The sequence below is a fragment of the Numida meleagris genome, chromosome 2, assembly GCF_002078875.1.
Source record: "Numida meleagris isolate 19003 breed g44 Domestic line chromosome 2, NumMel1.0, whole genome shotgun sequence".
NCBI lineage: Eukaryota > Metazoa > Chordata > Aves > Galliformes > Numididae > Numida > Numida meleagris.
In genome coordinates this window covers 66,353,810-66,371,112 of record NC_034410.1, presented here as the reverse complement: position 1 = coordinate 66,371,112, position 17,303 = coordinate 66,353,810, and the positions used below count along the sequence as shown (strand labels likewise).

The 17,303-nt window shown below is 45.5% G+C and overlaps 1 long non-coding RNA gene across 1 annotated transcript in view; it reads left to right on the top strand.

Moving 5' to 3' along the window:
• Positions 1,592-17,303, top strand: part of LOC110394632 — a 43,292-nt gene continuing 27,580 nt past the window's right edge. Inside the window, exons 1-2 of the long non-coding RNA XR_002435762.1 lie at positions 1,592-2,557; positions 3,001-3,100. This is a non-coding gene — a long non-coding RNA (uncharacterized LOC110394632). The remainder of the gene's footprint in view (positions 2,558-3,000; positions 3,101-17,303) is intronic.

The window sequence follows — 17,303 nt, the reverse complement described above, 5'->3', positions numbered from 1 at the left end:
CCCGAGGGGGCGGTGTGCCCCCAGCAGGGGCCCGGCCCGAGGGGCGGCCGCCCGACCCCGCCGGCGGGGTGGACGCCGTGGGGCACCTGGGGTGCTCGGAAGGTCTCTGCGGCTTGACGTCCTGCCTCGGGGCACGGCGGACGCGGCCTCACTGTGCTCTGTGTCCTCCGGGGATGACCCATGGGACTGCCAAAGGCCGCACGGGGCAGGTGCTCCAGCCCAAAACTTTGGCCTTGGAGACCTGCGGTCCCAGCTCTGGGCTTGAACCTGCATCGCTGCTGCACCTTGCCATTGGCAATAGGTGTGCGCCTGGCAGGCGTCTCACTGTAGGGAGCGAGGCCTCCATTTCGATTGCTACATCAAGGCCTATGTCTGCCAAAGAGCACAGGACTTGTTCATCCACTGCCTGCAAAGACAACGACCCTCTTTTTATCAGTAGGAAAATTAAAAGCGCATGTACCTTCTGCCATCGTGCATGGGGCAGGAGGGCAGGTGGGAGGAACGACAAACCTCTTTCCATTTGTCATGGCATTGTTCTGGGGCAAGCAGTTGCCCATTGTGTGAGAGCAGAGCCGCAGGTCATCACGGTGTGTCAGCTTCGTGAAGATGCTGGCTGTAGAGGAGGCAAATCTCCATCGAAAGTAAAATAAACAGGTTTCACAAAAGCCTGCTGAGGTGTCTTCCCCTTCCTTCTCCCTGCTCTCCTCTACAAGGAGCTAATGGCCAAGCTGGGTCTCAAGCTGAGCTACCACATCGAAGCATCTATAAGGGACACACAATTATGACTCCAGGTGCTGCTGTAAATACTGAAAACTCAGTTACTGCTCTCAGGATGAGCATTCCAAGCAGATTTTCAGACCCTGCAGTGTTTCTTAGATCAAAGTGTTCTCATCAAATAATTGAAAGAAAGCTGAGGGAAACCACCCGGGCTCAATTCCCCCATCAGGCCTGCCCCCAAAGTACCAGTCATCAGCATCTCTAACTTCTCATCACCGATTCACACCACAGCCATCCTCTCAGCACACGCATTTGGCTTTCATTTCCCCACAAGAGGCTGGCAGGGTGGCTCAAAAGGTGTCAGTACTCTTCCTGCTCTGCACCCAGCTGCATGGGATACAGCACGCAAGATGGCCAGTGTGGGGGCAAGGATCTCGCTCCAGGCCTGGGGACTCAGCTGCAGCTGTGCTTCTGGCTTGGTGTATGTTGTTGATATGGTTAAGGAGTGAAGGTGAATTTGCATCACAAATTTGTGTGACATCCTGTTTCTGAACAGACATCTCAGGTTTTGGAGGTGTACGTGCCTTGGTGCGCCAAGTCCCCATCACTGCCTAGGTCAGTTCCCCTTTTCTCCCTAGAAAGCAGCTGGTCACCAGAGCAGCACTACAGCATCAGCTCCATGAACACAGGAGTGGAAAATGCATCACAAAATGGAAACAAATGTCTCATGAATGGCAGGCCAGCACTGCTGCAAATGATGTTTGCCAGAGTCCTGAGACCATACAGATGTAGAGAAAGATCATAGAATTGTAGAATGATTTGGGTTGGAAGGAACCTTGCAGCCCACCCAGCCCCAGCCCCTGCCATAGGCAGAGTTACCACCCATTGGATCAGGCTGCCCAGGGCCCCATCCAGCCTGGCCACACAACTTCTCTGGGCAACCTGTTCAATGCCTCACCATGATAACCCACCAAGCAGTGCCGAAGAGCACACTGACTTTGTTAATTTTTTTACCACTGCTGCTTCTGTGGTTTTCTCACTGCAGCAGAGCCCAGCTGAGAGTGGGACACCTGCATAGATCCTGTCCTGGCCTAGCATACAGCAAAGAGCTGAGTGCTTGTGCACCAGCATGCAGACCCAGCTCTGTGTCCTGAGGGGCTGCTGTGCGTGCAGAGATTTTAGCATCTGACTCCCTCTGCTGAATGGGATTAAAGTTACGTACGCGCACGACTCCTCGCAGAAGTGCTGCCAAATAGATACAGCAGACAAAGGGAAGGAGAAAGGAAGCGTAATTATTCCCAGGAGGATTCTTGTGCTGCTGGTGTCATCCCCCAGGCTGCACCTATTATAAGAGTCTGTTCATCTCCAGGGAAGAAAGCTTAAAAAGTTCTCGGCAATAAGCTTAGAAGAAAGGTGATAAAAGTACAGCTTCAGCTTGCTCCATGCAGTTCATGATTATAAACCTCTGTTCGCAAGGACTCAGATTCATAGAAGGCAGCGAGTTCCTCGGTATCACCCTTTTCAGTGTGTCCCTCGTAAAAACTGCATGCAGTGGGTCATCCAGTGCAGGGGGCACCCAAAGGCAGAGTGAAAGCGGTCCTGCGCTGCATTCTGCTGCGGGTTGCTACGCTCACCTATTTTGTGGTGCTGAGGGACCCTTTTCTCCATCTAGAAGCTTCTGACAATTTTTATAAACATGTCAGGTGTAACAGTCCATTCTGGCAAATTGCTCTCGGATGCGCTCACTCAAGCACGGCTCATATCGGTGGGGTCCTGAGGAAATACTATTCATGGGAACAGCAGAAGAAGTCCCTAGAAGTGCTGGAGACCCACAGCAGAGGTAACTTATTCCTGGTTTCTGCATTACGATCACCGGAGGGACCTCTAATAGGACATATATCTGTGGGAGCTCAGTGTCAAACTTTCCGCTCCAGGCAGGAGCAAGTCACCAAATAATCATAAAGCTGAACTGGAGCTTGCAAGCGTTTTAAAAATAATCAGTACACATGGGATTAATTCCTCTTAGTTTCTGAGCCCACAATGTAGAATTAAGTCATGTTCCCAAGGTTTATTCTGTTACTAAGAGGCCTAGGAACTTTTTTTTTTTAATCCTAGTTTCCTTGAGAAACAAAGTTTCTATGATCATACTGGCTATCTTCCTTTCTTCCTCTTTTCCTTCAGCAGTTTTGGAATCTTCTGGCCAAACTGTCAGAGCGGGAGAAATCAGGGACAGTATCAGGGACAGTAATGACTCCTCTTCCTTCTTTTTTCAATCACCAACAGGACAGAGTGAAGAAACATCTCTGAGCCCCCCACACAAGAGGCAGGGAGGATTTGGCTGCTCTCCGCTCTGTTTGGCAGCCAGCAAGCACACATGCATGAGGTAAGTAACCAGCCTTCCTAGCATGCACTGCTCACCTAACGTCTGTCAATGGAAAAATGAAGGCTGCTACAGTCTCACACCTCTGGGGCCAATGGAAAAAAAATGCACTTGCCATAATATCACTGCTGAATCAGGTTCTGTCAAACCTCCCACCTTGTATGAAAGCTCAGCTAAAGACCATTGCCTAAAATTGCAAGGCAAAAATACAGCCCATGGAGACTGAAAAGGCATCAATTGGTGAATGCAGTTCTGCCCTACTGGTCACATGTAATTGTCACTTCTCATATTGATACCCTGTGATAAAACCATGAGGAATATTTTGGCTTAAAATCTGATGAGCTTCTACACATTCCCCTGTTCTCTTCCTTAAAATATTATTTTATTGCACACTTCTAAATATTGGGCAGAGTGAGTATTTTTACAGATTGCTAACCTGAAATGGATATGTAGAAAGGCTGCTTATTCACAGTAATTAAGTTTAATAAATTACTTTGATCCCCCTAGAATCATAGAACCATTAAGGTTGGATAAGGCCACAAAGATCATCTAGCCCAGCCGTCAACCCATCCCTGCCATGCCCACTAACCATGTCCCTCAGTGCCACATCTCCCTCTCCCTCTCTCTCAAAAAATAAAAAGTAAAAAATCCAGTTAAGAGGAGAGTCCTCTGCACTCTGCTAACACTGAAGACTTCCTGCTGGAGATGGTTAATCTGCCTGTCACGGGGGGGAGGTGACAATGAAATTCTGTATTCACTTGCAACCCATTCAGCCCACTTTTTGTCCTAAGGTTAGGTTCAGAAATTTGACCGATGATCTTCTCCTGTGCTGGTTGGAAAACACTCATCTGTTATCCACAGCTTTAAAAAGGAAGATGCATAGACATCTTTTGGCACAACACTGAGGGAAGTTGCTCCTTCAGTATCTATCAGGTGCCTCCTTAATCACAGGAAAGCTGTTCCAGGAGGTGATTCAGAGCAGGAGACCAGCTTGGATGCTGAGTCACCTTCTGCCCAGGCTAATCTCCCTCCACAGACAACAGAGGGGTAAAGGCTTCCTGAACTGGAGCTTATGCCCAGAGATAGGCAGCATAAATAGCCTCCCAGTGCACGAGAGCATATGGGCATACTGATTCATCCTCCATCTCCCTGAAAGTGATGATCCTCCCTAAGCCGCCTCGGAGAGCCACTGACCCCATGTCCCACCTCCTGGGTGCCGCCAGCACCACTGCCTCACCGCAAGGCTCTGGGCATCCTGCATGGATGTGCCTGCAAGAGGAAGGCCACCAGCTTTCATCAGCAGAGGAAGGAGATCTCTGGAGATCCTCCTGCCCAACCTCCTGCTCAAGGCAGGGTCAGCTATGCAGGGTGCTCAGGGCTGTCTGCTGCTGGATTTTGATCTGGATTTACGGCCAGTGCACAGTGCTGGATAAACAAACCAGTGGTGCTACCACAGTGGTTAATCTCTACAGTCCTGGATATTGTCTTTGCTGCTGCAGCTGTCAAGAAATGAGAGAGAAAAAAGGAGTTTAGGAGCTCTGGCAATTTTCTGCTGAGCTGCACTTTTATCTCTCCTTGCTCCATCACTAGGTAATGCTTAGACAATACACCAATACAAATCAAATCTTGATCCTTCATTTTGTACCATGCATCAATACAGAATCATGCCTGTATCCTCTCGATAATTAATAGGGCACTGTATATTAAACAAAAAAGTAAATATCTACATGGAAAAATATTCGCACATCAGTGAATTTCAATAACCAAAACTTGTTTTTTTGTTTGTGTGTGTGTGCGTGTGTGTGTTTAAGCCTTTTCTATTATCCAAAGCAACGCTGAATTTGTTTCTGGGCATTATCTATATTGGAAGTCCATTAGTCAGACAGCCCTTCATTCATCCACGTTAATTCACTGTCCTCCTCCGAGGTAGCTGAGGTTTAACCGAATTACTGCCTTCATATACAAATGCAACACAAATAAATGACATGGAGATATTTCACCATAATTTAATAAGTACAACAACTACTTCATTCACTGTTTGTGACTTCCATATCAGAGCGTCACGATGCTCCTTTGGCACCAGCTCACAGCAAAATAGATAATTCTGTTGCTGACAAAAAGCTCCATTAAAAAGAATGTTAAGGTAGCAAACACGAGCATTCAAAATCAGGGAATGGCTGATTGTGTAAGTCTCTCTTGACATAATCATACTCTTCAGCAACATGAGTCCATGCTGCTTTTCACATGATGCTAGGCTCCCCACCAGCTCTGTGGGATCACAGTAGCACAACCCTCTTGTACTCCCTATTGCCAACCTCCCTGGTCACCTGTCCATATGCCACCACACCAGCTGTCCTTGTGCCCTCATCCCTACTCTCCAGCCCTGGGGGGGCTCATTATGCTTTCTGGCACGACCTCCTAGTTTTTCTTGACAAGCTGTTGGTCACATGTGACCCCATCTCCTTGGGCACCAGTTTCCCACCGCCAGCTCCCAGATCAGGCTTCTTAGAATACATATCTTCTCCACCACAAATCCTCAGCCCCAGTCTTGCTCTCTGGGCTGCTTTAGTCCTATTTATGCCACCTGCAGAAATCAAGGACCCTTCCTCCTTGCTGTTTTGGGTCAAGGAGATAAAAGTTGTAGGGCTCAGGCCTCTGTGCCTGTGCAGCAGGCATGAAGAAAAAGGTGTTGGCAGAAACCTCCTGCTGAGTCCTTGAAGCCACGGCACTGTCTCTGCAGAGGAAACATCAAGCAGGTGCCTACCAGGTGTGTGCAAACTGTGATTTTCCAAGGACACATAACTTGGCTGAATCTGGATATTTTTCATAGGAGGTACAAAAAAAAAAAAAACATGCCAGAAACCAGATTTTACACATATCTTATCACTGGCTTCCTAAAATTCCTGGCTTCCTATATGTTCCATGAGAAACTGTTTTGGGAAAAAACATTCCTAGGAGTTGAATGGTCAGAAACACCTCTCTAGAAGCAGACTGAAGTAATCATCTGGCACAGAAAATGTTAGCCCAAAGGGCTATGGTTTAAAGAAGATGAAGAATATGCAAAAGAGTGGTGCAACTCAACTCACACTATAACTAGAGCAAACTGAGTAAGAGAAAGATTATTTTCTCTAGCCTGACAGAAGTCCCCTGTGTATTACCTTTAGGGTAGTATGAGTCCACAGTTCACGTTATAGGCCTTGCCTTGTGAAGATGAACCCGCACTGCATCAATACTCTAAGCATAGATCATTATCACCAAACCAGCCAGCCAGCACTGGGTGTTTCACGCCCCTTGATTGGTGTTATAAAGTCAGGTTAAACACTTGGCTCACATCCGACAATGAAAGTCCAGCGATCTCAAGGGAGATCAACCTTTATTTAGCAGAGAAATTAAAGTGGGATGTGGAAGTCTGTGTGTTTATACAGACTTGTTTCTACATTTGCCTGATTGTGCCTGCTGTTGAGTGCAGGAGTAGCTATCTTGAAAATAGCAGCTATCACGCTTATCTGAGCAGCATTACTCACATGGCTAAGAGTTAACAGGATTAGGACCAAGGGCTGAAATTTCAGCGTGGAAGCTGAAGCATGCATGGGAAAACAAGCATGCTGGGATGCTGATATGCTCAACGCTATCATGGCAGCAGTGAATGTGCTTCATCTTAACACTTCCTGAAAATGATATCATTTATAATTAACACTGCAGCTGTGGATTCATCGCCATTTAAAATGAATAACAAAGCTCTTCAAGAAATCCCATGGATTTTCTGGGATAGACAATATGGCTAGTTAAGCATGTGAAAATGAAGTAAATATTTATTTGTTTATTATTTAGACTGCTGAAAAGGAAAGAACCCTGTATATGCATCAGCAGAGGGGATGGCACTGCTTGTACCCAGGAATACATTAAACATTATCCTGTCCCCATGAGACATTCAGATCGAGCTCTTGTGGCTGAGGCAATTCCTGCACAGTAGTCTTTCAGTCAGGGCCTCACCCTGCAGTCCTCGCACCCCTGGAAGAAGTTTGAGGGATTTCACCCTTGTTGAATTTGAAGACAACAGGAGTATTCATGCAAACTAATGTCTTCAGGACCAGACCTGCCAAGGCAGGGCTGTTCAAACCTAGGTCAGCGTGTACAGTTTGTTCTTCCCACCTCCCGACCTGCTGAAAACATGGTGCTGGGAACATTTAGGACCCCACCACCTAGGAAGCCACTGGGGCTGTAGCAGCACAGGCACCCGTGCTGGTATGGCCTCCACCTCTGGGACACCCACAGTCACAGCAGAGCTGTGTGTGATCTACAGCAGTGCTGCAAACATTTTCTAAATTACTGTCTCTTCCTAGCCTCGCTTAGTTAATACGTGACTTTCCAAACAACCTGTGTATGGACAAAGAGGGAATAAGCTTCTTATCAAGCTAATAGGTGATCTTGTAAATAATCGCTTGCCTAGAGCTCCTGTACTCTAGTCAAGTTTGTACATGCTTTCTAGCACAGTGCCACTTATTTCACATTTAAGACTGCTGCCAGAAAACATGTACAGAGGTTCCTAGTTCAGACCTCTGGGCTGTGAGGCTCACATGATCCATGTGTCTAATGTCAATCCTGTGAGATGTCAGCTTTTAAACATGCCTCTGATTTAAAGAGAGTTGTTTAAAACCCCTTCTTCGCTCCTTCATTTAAGAACAAGCCTCCTTAGAAATCAGGCTGAAGAACAGGAAGACATGGCTGAAGGGCAAGGAAAGAGCCCAAGCCTCATTTCTGAAGTCAAATGGGACTTACTCCCTGAAATCACTAGGAAGCTTTTGGAAAAAATCACTGTGTTACTGTTTGGACTGATAAAAGTTATCAGTGAGAAAAGCTTTTCTTTTAAATATCTTTCTAGGCTTGGAAAATCCTCCCTGTGCTAAAGGCAGAAAAGGTTCAAAGGCTTTATCTGTCTTTCTAAGAAACTACCCCACCAATTCAATTGCTTTGCCAAACAAGTTCTCTGAAGAGTCCAAAGGGTACGCTTGGGTGCAAGCCTCACAAGGGCAAACCTTTCAGGGCCACACCAATGCCCTTAACAACTAGTATTATTTCCATCGACTGCAACAGAATTTGGACTGTCCCTTAAGTGAGTTACTAAATATCTGCTAGAGGCCAACTGTCTGCAAAAAGACAGATGACAAGGAAGGATATGGAAAAGGGAGTACGTCTCTCTTCTTTGCAAGGACGGTTAGTCTGATTCTTGGTTATTTTATACCAATACGCCTGTTTCAGCATTAATAATGGACCAACCTGCAGGAGGAGTTCATAGGCGGGAGCCTGCCTGGGGGTTGTAATGAAACTGCCAACTTTCCACCAGGGAGAGAGCAGGGAAGCTGCCTAAGGCAGAGAGGCTTTGGAGAATGCTTCTTTAAGGCTGAAGTGCTAAAGAATGTTTTGCCCATTCATCATCCTCAAAGAGAAGTGCTTGGCCGCACTCCACGGAGGGAGGGGAGAACACAGCAACTGGACCCTCAGCAGCCGACGGGGAAAAATAATTCAGAAGGAGCATGAATAAATAAGATAGAGTTTGCTAGTCTTAATATTACATGGCTTTCTTCATTCTCTCTGTCTAATATTTGAATTCCCTTCCAACCATTTTCCTTTTTTCCACTAGGCTCTTCCTATGGCTTTCACCATTTCTTAGCCCCTGTCCTCCATTCTCGCTTTCCTATGGTGTCTTCATATTCTTCCCATATTCTGTATCACCTTGTCCTTTTTTTTTTCCAGTTTTTCTCATGGGTTGTTCTCTCCATCTTTCTCTCCCTTTAAGTCCTACATTGCGTTTTTCATCTTACTTGCATGTCTTTCCCCTCCACTGGTTATTTTTCTACTCATTTCTCTGTCTCTCTTTCAGACTCCTTTCCAAACCATCTTGACATATCTCTGTGATGCTTCACAGACCTCCAAGCCTCTATTATCTTATCCTCTCCCAAGCAAATGTTTCCTTTCATTGTTATTTTCCCAGCTTTTAACAAAGAAAAGTCATAGACTCCACGCCATTGGCTTATGCTCTAACTGCAGAGCTGCAGCTACCCTTTTCCAGAAGCCTTTCAGCTGTTTACCAACATCCCAAGGACAACAACCCAGTTAAGGAGATGTGGATCCTCACAGCAAAACTTCCTCCGTGGGAGAAGTGACAGCAACATACCAGCGTAGGTCATGTCTGCCCAAAGCTTATTGGAAATAAGGACATTACTAATTAAGTTACAACTATAGCAGTCAATACATGCTAGGAAATTCATTGCTAAAGGGCTCTGGACTGTGAGTTGGGCTGAAAGCTGCAGGCTCTGGCCTTTTGAATTATGCGACACAGGTGTCTAAAAAAAAAAAAAGACCCTAAAAAAACAGCAAATGTGATAAGAGAAAATGAAGAAAGCACATTTAGGCAAAGCTTTCCAATGCTGCGTTCACCTAAGCATGGCAGAACTCAACTGCATCTTAAAGTCAAACACTCAAATATCAAATATGTCTCTCAAATAAGAGACAGACCAACTCCACTGAAACCTTCCTCTGCTTGGAACTTCACCTTTCCTACTCATTGTAACTGTCTTAAGCAAGTTGAGCTGCTCTCTGTGTAAGATTCATTGGCCCAGGACGCTTTGATTTGTTCAGTTGTGGCTTTATTGAAGTGAGATCAAGCAGCATCATTCTCATTTCCATTATTTTTTTTTTCTTTTCACCTCATACCCCATAATTCATTCCTTCCCTGCTGCTATGAAGGATAGTATTTGGCCTGAACTCTTGTAACCACCTTCCACATCCTCAGTGTGCTACAAGTACAGCACCCTTCCCCGGCCAGATCCAGATCCCTGGTTGGCTTGCCCTACCCTTTATTTTATGAAGAAAACGTCTCTGATGTGTGATGGCGGCTCCAGGAGGCTGCCAGGAAGCAAGGGAGGAAATGCTCAGATGAATGAGGAGAATCGAACTGTAAATCTGAGGTGGGGACGGAGCTCGCCTATGGTCCCTTGCTCCTGCTGCTCTCAGTGCAACCAGTCTTTGCCTCACACCGGATTATTTTCGAGCTGTGAAAACAGCTGCAGTTGCAAGTTGCTGCTTGCCAGAGCCTAATATTTCTCCTACCTGTCCAGACATCCCATATAACAAGAAAGTGCTGATGGCAGCATGACAAACCTCTCTCTGGGGCTGATGCTGCGTAGCCATGCCTGCAGCTGGAGCACCATCACAGCCTCATCAGCAGGTTGGTTCCTGTTGACTACATTTTAAGGCATAGGGGGCACACTGGTGTTGCCACAACATGAAACACAGAAGTAAAAACAGCAAGCATTTACAGAGTGGGGTTATTCTAGCTGCCCAGGAGATGTGATTTTTTTTTCACTCTGCTGGGTACGTGTAACGCATCCTCCCTTCTCATTCATCCAGGCGTAGCTTGTTAAGCGTTATACTGCATACAGCTCTCCATGCACCCACTGGTATTCTCTACGTGGCTCTCACACACTGACTGTCCCCCTTCTGGGATTATTAGCGTGGTGTGTTTTTTTTGTGTGATATCAGAAGAAGGTCTCAGTTTATGGCCCTGGTGTTAGGAGTCCTGCCTGTTATCTAACCCCAGATGTTTCTGCATGTTTATCAAGATGGATAAGCAGTGACAGTCACTCCCGAGTGATGCACCCACACCCGCACACCGATTGCTCAGGATGTGGAAGTTACAAATCTCTGCTTATCTGCTGATGGCTTAACTACCCTTTTCCCGAACGTGCCTCTTTCAGGAAAAATCCAGTAGCACAGTCGGGCTGGCCAGAGACTAAATTGCATCCAAATCTTCACCCTTGATGTAGCAATAATGTAGAACTGCAGATCATTTTATTTTAAAGCAACATCAATTTGCTCCTATCGCCGCTGTCTTCCCCAGGCGCCCAAGCCACAAACCAGCATCCTGGCTAGGTATCCCTGAGGTCACAAAGGTAGGAGACACTCACCAGCTCTCAGCACGCCTTCCCTTGGGTGCCCATGGGCTGGCCTGGGGTGCCTCCAGGAGCAGATAGCTGCCTTCAGCACCTCATTGCAATCACGGCCTTTGTCTGCCCATTCTCTCCCACCTCTGAGTCATTAGGATTCTCTTACGGTCCTTTGTCTCCTTATTTGGGTGTCTTTTGACGGTAATCCCGCTCCTTGTCTTTCTGCTGACAGCTCTGAACGGCTCAAATTTTTGTCTGGTTGTTCTGACTTGTCCTTTGTTTGCCCAGCCCGACTCCCCCCGGAGCTGCGTGCAGATGTGCTGCAGCGGTGATAACCTGCTCAGCCGAGAGCTTCCTCTGGCCTCAGACGGAAGTGGGGAGCAACACGGCAAGTACAGCCCCCCAGCTGAGCTGCACTCCTCTCTGCCCCAGTCCTAGAACATCTACAAGCACTGAGAGGAGGAGAAGGTGTCAATGTTATATTCTGCATATAAGCAAAGGGCACATGAAGCAATTGCTGCCTATACTACCCGTTTAAATGCCCGCCCTTCTGAGGGAACAACATTGGCTTGGACTGGTAGAACGGCAAGCCAACACACATTCATCACTATAATTTTATACAGCTGTGTTATTTTCACAGTTTATGGTGACACCATCTCATTTATGAAGTACACACAGCAGTTACACATATGGCTGTATTATTTCCAGCACTTCAAGAGCAATTAGTAATTTCATCGAGCTAACACTGTATTGCAGCTGTCCAAAATTTAGACAGTGCCATGTACATAGCTGTTTGTGTGCCTGAATTTGGGCCACTGTCTCCAAAATGTTTACCAGAGGTGTCGGGTGAAATTCTACACCTCTGGCTCCTTTTTAGTAAGGGTCCCTCCGCAGTTACACTTGGGATATGACAGAAGCTAAGTTTTTGTGGCTCTAAATTGCAATGTCATCACTTGTCTAAGAAACACTGTTTCAGCCCTACCCAAAGATGCTGTAAGACAAAACAAAGACCAGAGCCATCAGGCCCCCTGTTCACAGACCAGGAGATGAAAGTGTTCTTCTCATAGAATCAAGGTTGGAAAAGACCACTAAGATTATCTGGTCCAACCATCAATCCATCACTACCATGCCCACTAACCATGTTCCTCAATGCCACATCTACATGTTTCTTGAACACCTCCAGAGACAGTGACTCCAGCACCTCCCTGGGCAGCCTGTTCCAGTGCCTCACTACTCCTCTGAGAAGAAATGTTTCCTAATATTCAGCGTGAACCTGCCCTGGCACAACTTAGAGTCATTACCTCTCGTTCTTTCACTGTTACCTGGGAGAAGAAGCTGACCCCCACCTCACCACAACCTCCTTTCAGGCAGTTGTAGAGAGTGACAAGGTCTCCCCTGAGCCTCCTCTTCTCCAGACTGAACAATCCCAGTTCCCCCAGCTGCTCCCCACAAGTCTTGCTCTCCGGACCCTTCACAGCTTCATTGCCCTTCCTTGGATCTCCTAAAGGGCCTCAATGTCTTTCTTGCAGTGAGGGGCCAGAGATACCTCTGCCCATAATGCTTCTTTTGAGTCATTTGCTAGTACAATAAATGACTCTCAAAATTAAGGATCACTTTCCTAGGGAAAGAACGCTGCTAAGTGGGCAGGCTGGGCAGAAAGAGAAAAATGATACAATTTTCATGGGTAATTGTGCTTGCCAAAAAATGTGCCAGTTTGCACGTCACTGATTTATTCCAAGTGTGGTAGTCATTATCATCATAGTTTTATTCTGTCTAATGAGAGCTATTATCTATTGCTGAGAAGACTGATTCAAAACTCTGCTGTCAACTTCCATGCTGACTTTCACCAGCATTTGCATGACAGCCAACTTAGCAAAGGAGCAACTTGCAAAGGTACCAGAGCAAGCAGTTGCCCTTGCTTCCTCCTGAGCCCCTGCAGCTCATCTGAAACTCAGACCTTTTGCGGAGGTGTCAAACACCAGGAAACTGTGAAAATCGTGCCCCAGTTTTGCAATATGCAAACCAGAATAAAAACTACCTCCTGACACATTCAAAATTTGTTTATAGTCTTCTAGGCATTCTTCAATCCCTGAGCGGAAGGTACCAGTGAGGCATGGAGCATGGCGAGGCTTCCTCAGCTCCTGGGACCGCTTCTGAGATCAGAAGATGAAGTGGTCTCCAGGCCCCAAATCAAAATTAATAGATTTTTCTAGCAGTTCTGTCTTTCTCCATGCTCCATGAAAGAACGAGTCTATCCTTATCACTGTCCCCCTTGCTCGGCTAAGTAGAAGGGCAGTAAAATACTAAGAGCAGGAAATGAAGGCAGGTTCAAGGGGTCTCTGGGCACATTTCTTTTCACATGCTGACAAAGTCTTGCATTGAGTCAGCCTCTGACACAAGAGAAAGCATACCTTTTCTACTTGACTTTTTGGAAATTGCTTTTTGGGTTGCTCTCCCCTGCAATAACATTGACAAACATTGCTCACCATGCTCAGGCGACAGCACTTCGGCCGGCCCATTCAAGCAGTTGATGTTTCGATATTTACAGGCCATGTCTCGCCACTTGGGCAATGGGCTGAGCAGAAGTTTGTATTTAAAACCTTCCAGGACAAACTGTTCCCTTTTTCTTCTACTTCAGATGGAAATTTCCAGTGCAGTTCTGAACCCATCCCACCTTCCCTGTGTTCCTGCAGCCAGGTGGTCTCTGTGCAAGGCTGGCATTTCAGTCTGTGAAAGTCTCTTAGCCTCAAATTTTCCCTTAGCCTCCCTTCTCTGGTCATTTCCTCATCAAGAGCAATCACCTCACGCCAATTTATTTTTTTCTTTAATTAGGATGTTTTGACTTGAGTCAGAGTGGGAATGCTTCCCCTCATTGCACATGAAGGTTCATGTCCCCAGTCTTTTTACTTTGCAGTAAAAAGTATTAAATTCCTGAGCTACACTATGGTGTATGGAGTTCTAGGTTTAAACTGACCTGTTTCCTTCCTGTTCTGCTTATTGACTCATTTCCTTAAATCTAATTTGAGCTTGTTATTGAGTTTAAGCCTCAGAAAATACATCAGTAGTGTCCATAACATCCATTGATCAAACAGAAAGCGATGGGAGCCAAAGGGGAAAGATTTTCATTACTTTCACAAGAGAGAAGTACAAATTATTATTTTCTGATGGGAGATGGGAAGGAACAACAGTGGATAGCCATGGAGTGGGCAGTATCCTTCTTCCAGGTGGAACTTTACCTGTTGCTCCTGTGTCCAAGCACAATTCATATGAAATCCATAGAAATACTGAACCTGGATTCATGAAGTTTTCATCAATTATCTCTTTGGTAGCTGAGTATAGTAAAGATCCTTCCATATCACTTATAAAAGAATTAGAGAAGCTGAGAGTGCTTTTTTTCTGGAGCTGGGGAAACTAGAGGGAAACTATTTTTCACTTACACCCTAACAAATATTTGAGGAGAATTCTGGTGTTCACCCTATCTAGATCTCACTGGATATGTCACTTAAATGGAGTTTCTCCACTTTCTTTCTTTTTTTCTTTCTTTTTTTTTTTTAAAGAGTGTATTAAACTTTTGCATTTCCAGTTCTCCAGAGCACAGATTCCAAAGGCAAATGTGATCTCTCTTTTCCTCACTCAGGCAGCTATTTGCTCTGAGAGAAGCCTTTGAGTATAAATAACAAAGATACTGCAAATATTCTTTATTCAAAACCACCTGTAAGCCAGAAGTTCTCTGTCTCCCCTCTATCTGGTCCATGATTAAAGACATTTTTTACTGAATGCTTGCCCCTGGCTCTCTTTCAGCAAGTTTAGAGACTTAGATCCAATCAAAAAACTACTGGAGGAGTGGTTGGCTATGCAAGGTCAGCTGGGCTTGTTGCAAGCACCCAGTAACTTGAGCACAGTCTTTTCTGTCTTGAAATGGACCTGTGTAGGGATGTTATGACTTGATCTACAAGAAGGTGCTGTGGCTCCAGTTTTATGCCCACACATGAGCACAGATCAAATATTAAACTTCAGGCACCCTTCTTGCTACTCACGTTTAATTGCACCTGAACTGTCAAAAGGCAGTCTTTGATCATGGGCGAGTTTCAAGCCCTTGCTTGCAATTAAGGAAAATGTTACAGGAAGCATCAGGCTGCATTTGGAGTGGGAGTAAAGGAAGCTGAAGAATGCAGGTGCTCAAGCAGCAAAAAACATCCGGGCTCCACCCTTCCAACAAGTAAACTGCAGATAAGCATTGCCATGAAATGATGCTGATTCAATATTCTACCCTCAAATGCTGCCAACTGCATTTTTATCTGCAAGGTATTTTATGGACACCAACAATGAGCTCACAGAAAGGCCTGTGAGGTACGTGAGGTGTTATTACACCACCTATTAGGAGAATGCAGAACCAAAAAGACTGAATGTCTTGCCCAAGGCTAAAGGGTGTCAAGGGCAGAGTATTTATGTATCCTGCTCTCATAATGCCTTGTCCCAGTGACAGGATCTCAGCTCACTCCTGTAGATTCTTTACCAACAAATTCTGCATTAAAAAAAAAAAACAAAAAAACCCCACAGCATTTCAGAGGTTATTTGGTCCCATTTTCTGAGCATATTTCCTTCTGGAATGCTCTGAATGAAAGCTCTGGCTCCAACTGACTGATAGGAGGAATCATTAGAAAACAAAACAAATAAAGTACAAACGCTACTATTGTGCCTTAAAAAGTCGGAGTTTGCTGAAGAGATTGAGAAGATGCCCAGCAGCAGTAAAACTACTACTTTTTATTAGTAGTGTTATTGCCAAGGGATATTATCATTATCTCAGAGCCTTGGTGAGATGACTGGGAAAACATGCAGAGCAGTTTTGTCTAGGCCAGGCCTCACTATCAAAAAGCAGGACTTAAGGCCCTCATGTCTGCCTCAGCAAGAAAGCAGTGTCCTCCAGCTTCCTTCTAAGGGAAAAAAATCATTCCTGATACTTTTTATTATTACAGTTTGTCCTGGCTAACTTACACCTCAGGAAATGGAGAGGCATTGCCCTGGGCTTCCTTGCCCAGATGCATTGTGTCTTTGGTGCCCTAGGCCCTGTCCTCAGCACGTGCCTCCTAGGCCAAGCGGCCAACGTTATGCAAGTCATGCAGTAGCCAACAACAGCTCCATTAGCTGCTGAACCTCAATAAACTGATACCAGTAGCTTTTTATGGCAGGTAAACTACGTAGCCATTTCATGCTTTGAAGTGATCCCTCATACCGATATCACCGCCTTCCTTCTAGGGGTGATTGTGGCATACCTTAAACCTGCATAAGTCAAGGACAAATGTGCCTGTCTGCTCCATCCTCCAGGTATTTGGAAACAGAGGAAAAAAATCCCATGGCTGGGGCAGCGAGACAAGGTTTAGTGTGTCTGGTGGTCTTCCCCTTTGGGGAGCCTGGGGCGAAATGCTCTCAGGTGCCACTGCCTACTAGCAAAAGACCTTGGCAACGCAGGATTTCCCACAGTGGATTTGGTTAAAAGCTCTTACACTCTTCTGTTGCCCTAAGGGAGAAATGTTACCTAGAAGGCTGGTGCTTTATACATCAAAGGATGCCAGGAGATTTTTTTTCTTTTTTTTTCTTTTTTTTTTTTTAATTGCTCTGAGTAATTTTAAGCCAGACATTTTCATAAAAGAGTATCAATTTAAAATCCACTTCAGAGTTGTTGAATGAAGAAGCTAGGATCCAAAGAGAGGCTTAAGTAAAAGCTACAATGGGAAAAAAAAAAGAAGAAAAAAGAAAAAAGAAAAAAAAAACAAGAAAAAGAAACATGCAGAATATCTATTCCTCAGTGTTTGTTTTCCCTTGTGAGATCCTTCATAAGCTACTCTAAGCTGTAGTTTCCAACTCGTACGTGCTTGTTTCCAGGGAACTAAATACCAGGCCTCTAAGCTTTCCTTTACATGAGCGTAAGGCATGCTTGTAAATCTAACCTGCCTTTACATTTCTTCACAAGCATGTTGCATCTCCTACAGTTACCTAAATGAAACGCACAAATCTCTAAGCTAAACTGGCTCTTATGTCACTAACTAAGGTTTTATCTGCTTGTTGTTAGGGGTGACCGTGTGTCACAGATGGAAAGGCAGGGTGGTTGAGATGTACAGTGTAAGGGATTCATTATTTTCTGAGTGTCTCATCTGACCCATCTATAAATAAAAGGCCTGCTTCTCAAAGGGACGATCCTCAGCACTTTCTGAAACTGCTCAAGCCTTCCTTATGGGGTCTTCAGCTAAGCCCATCAACAC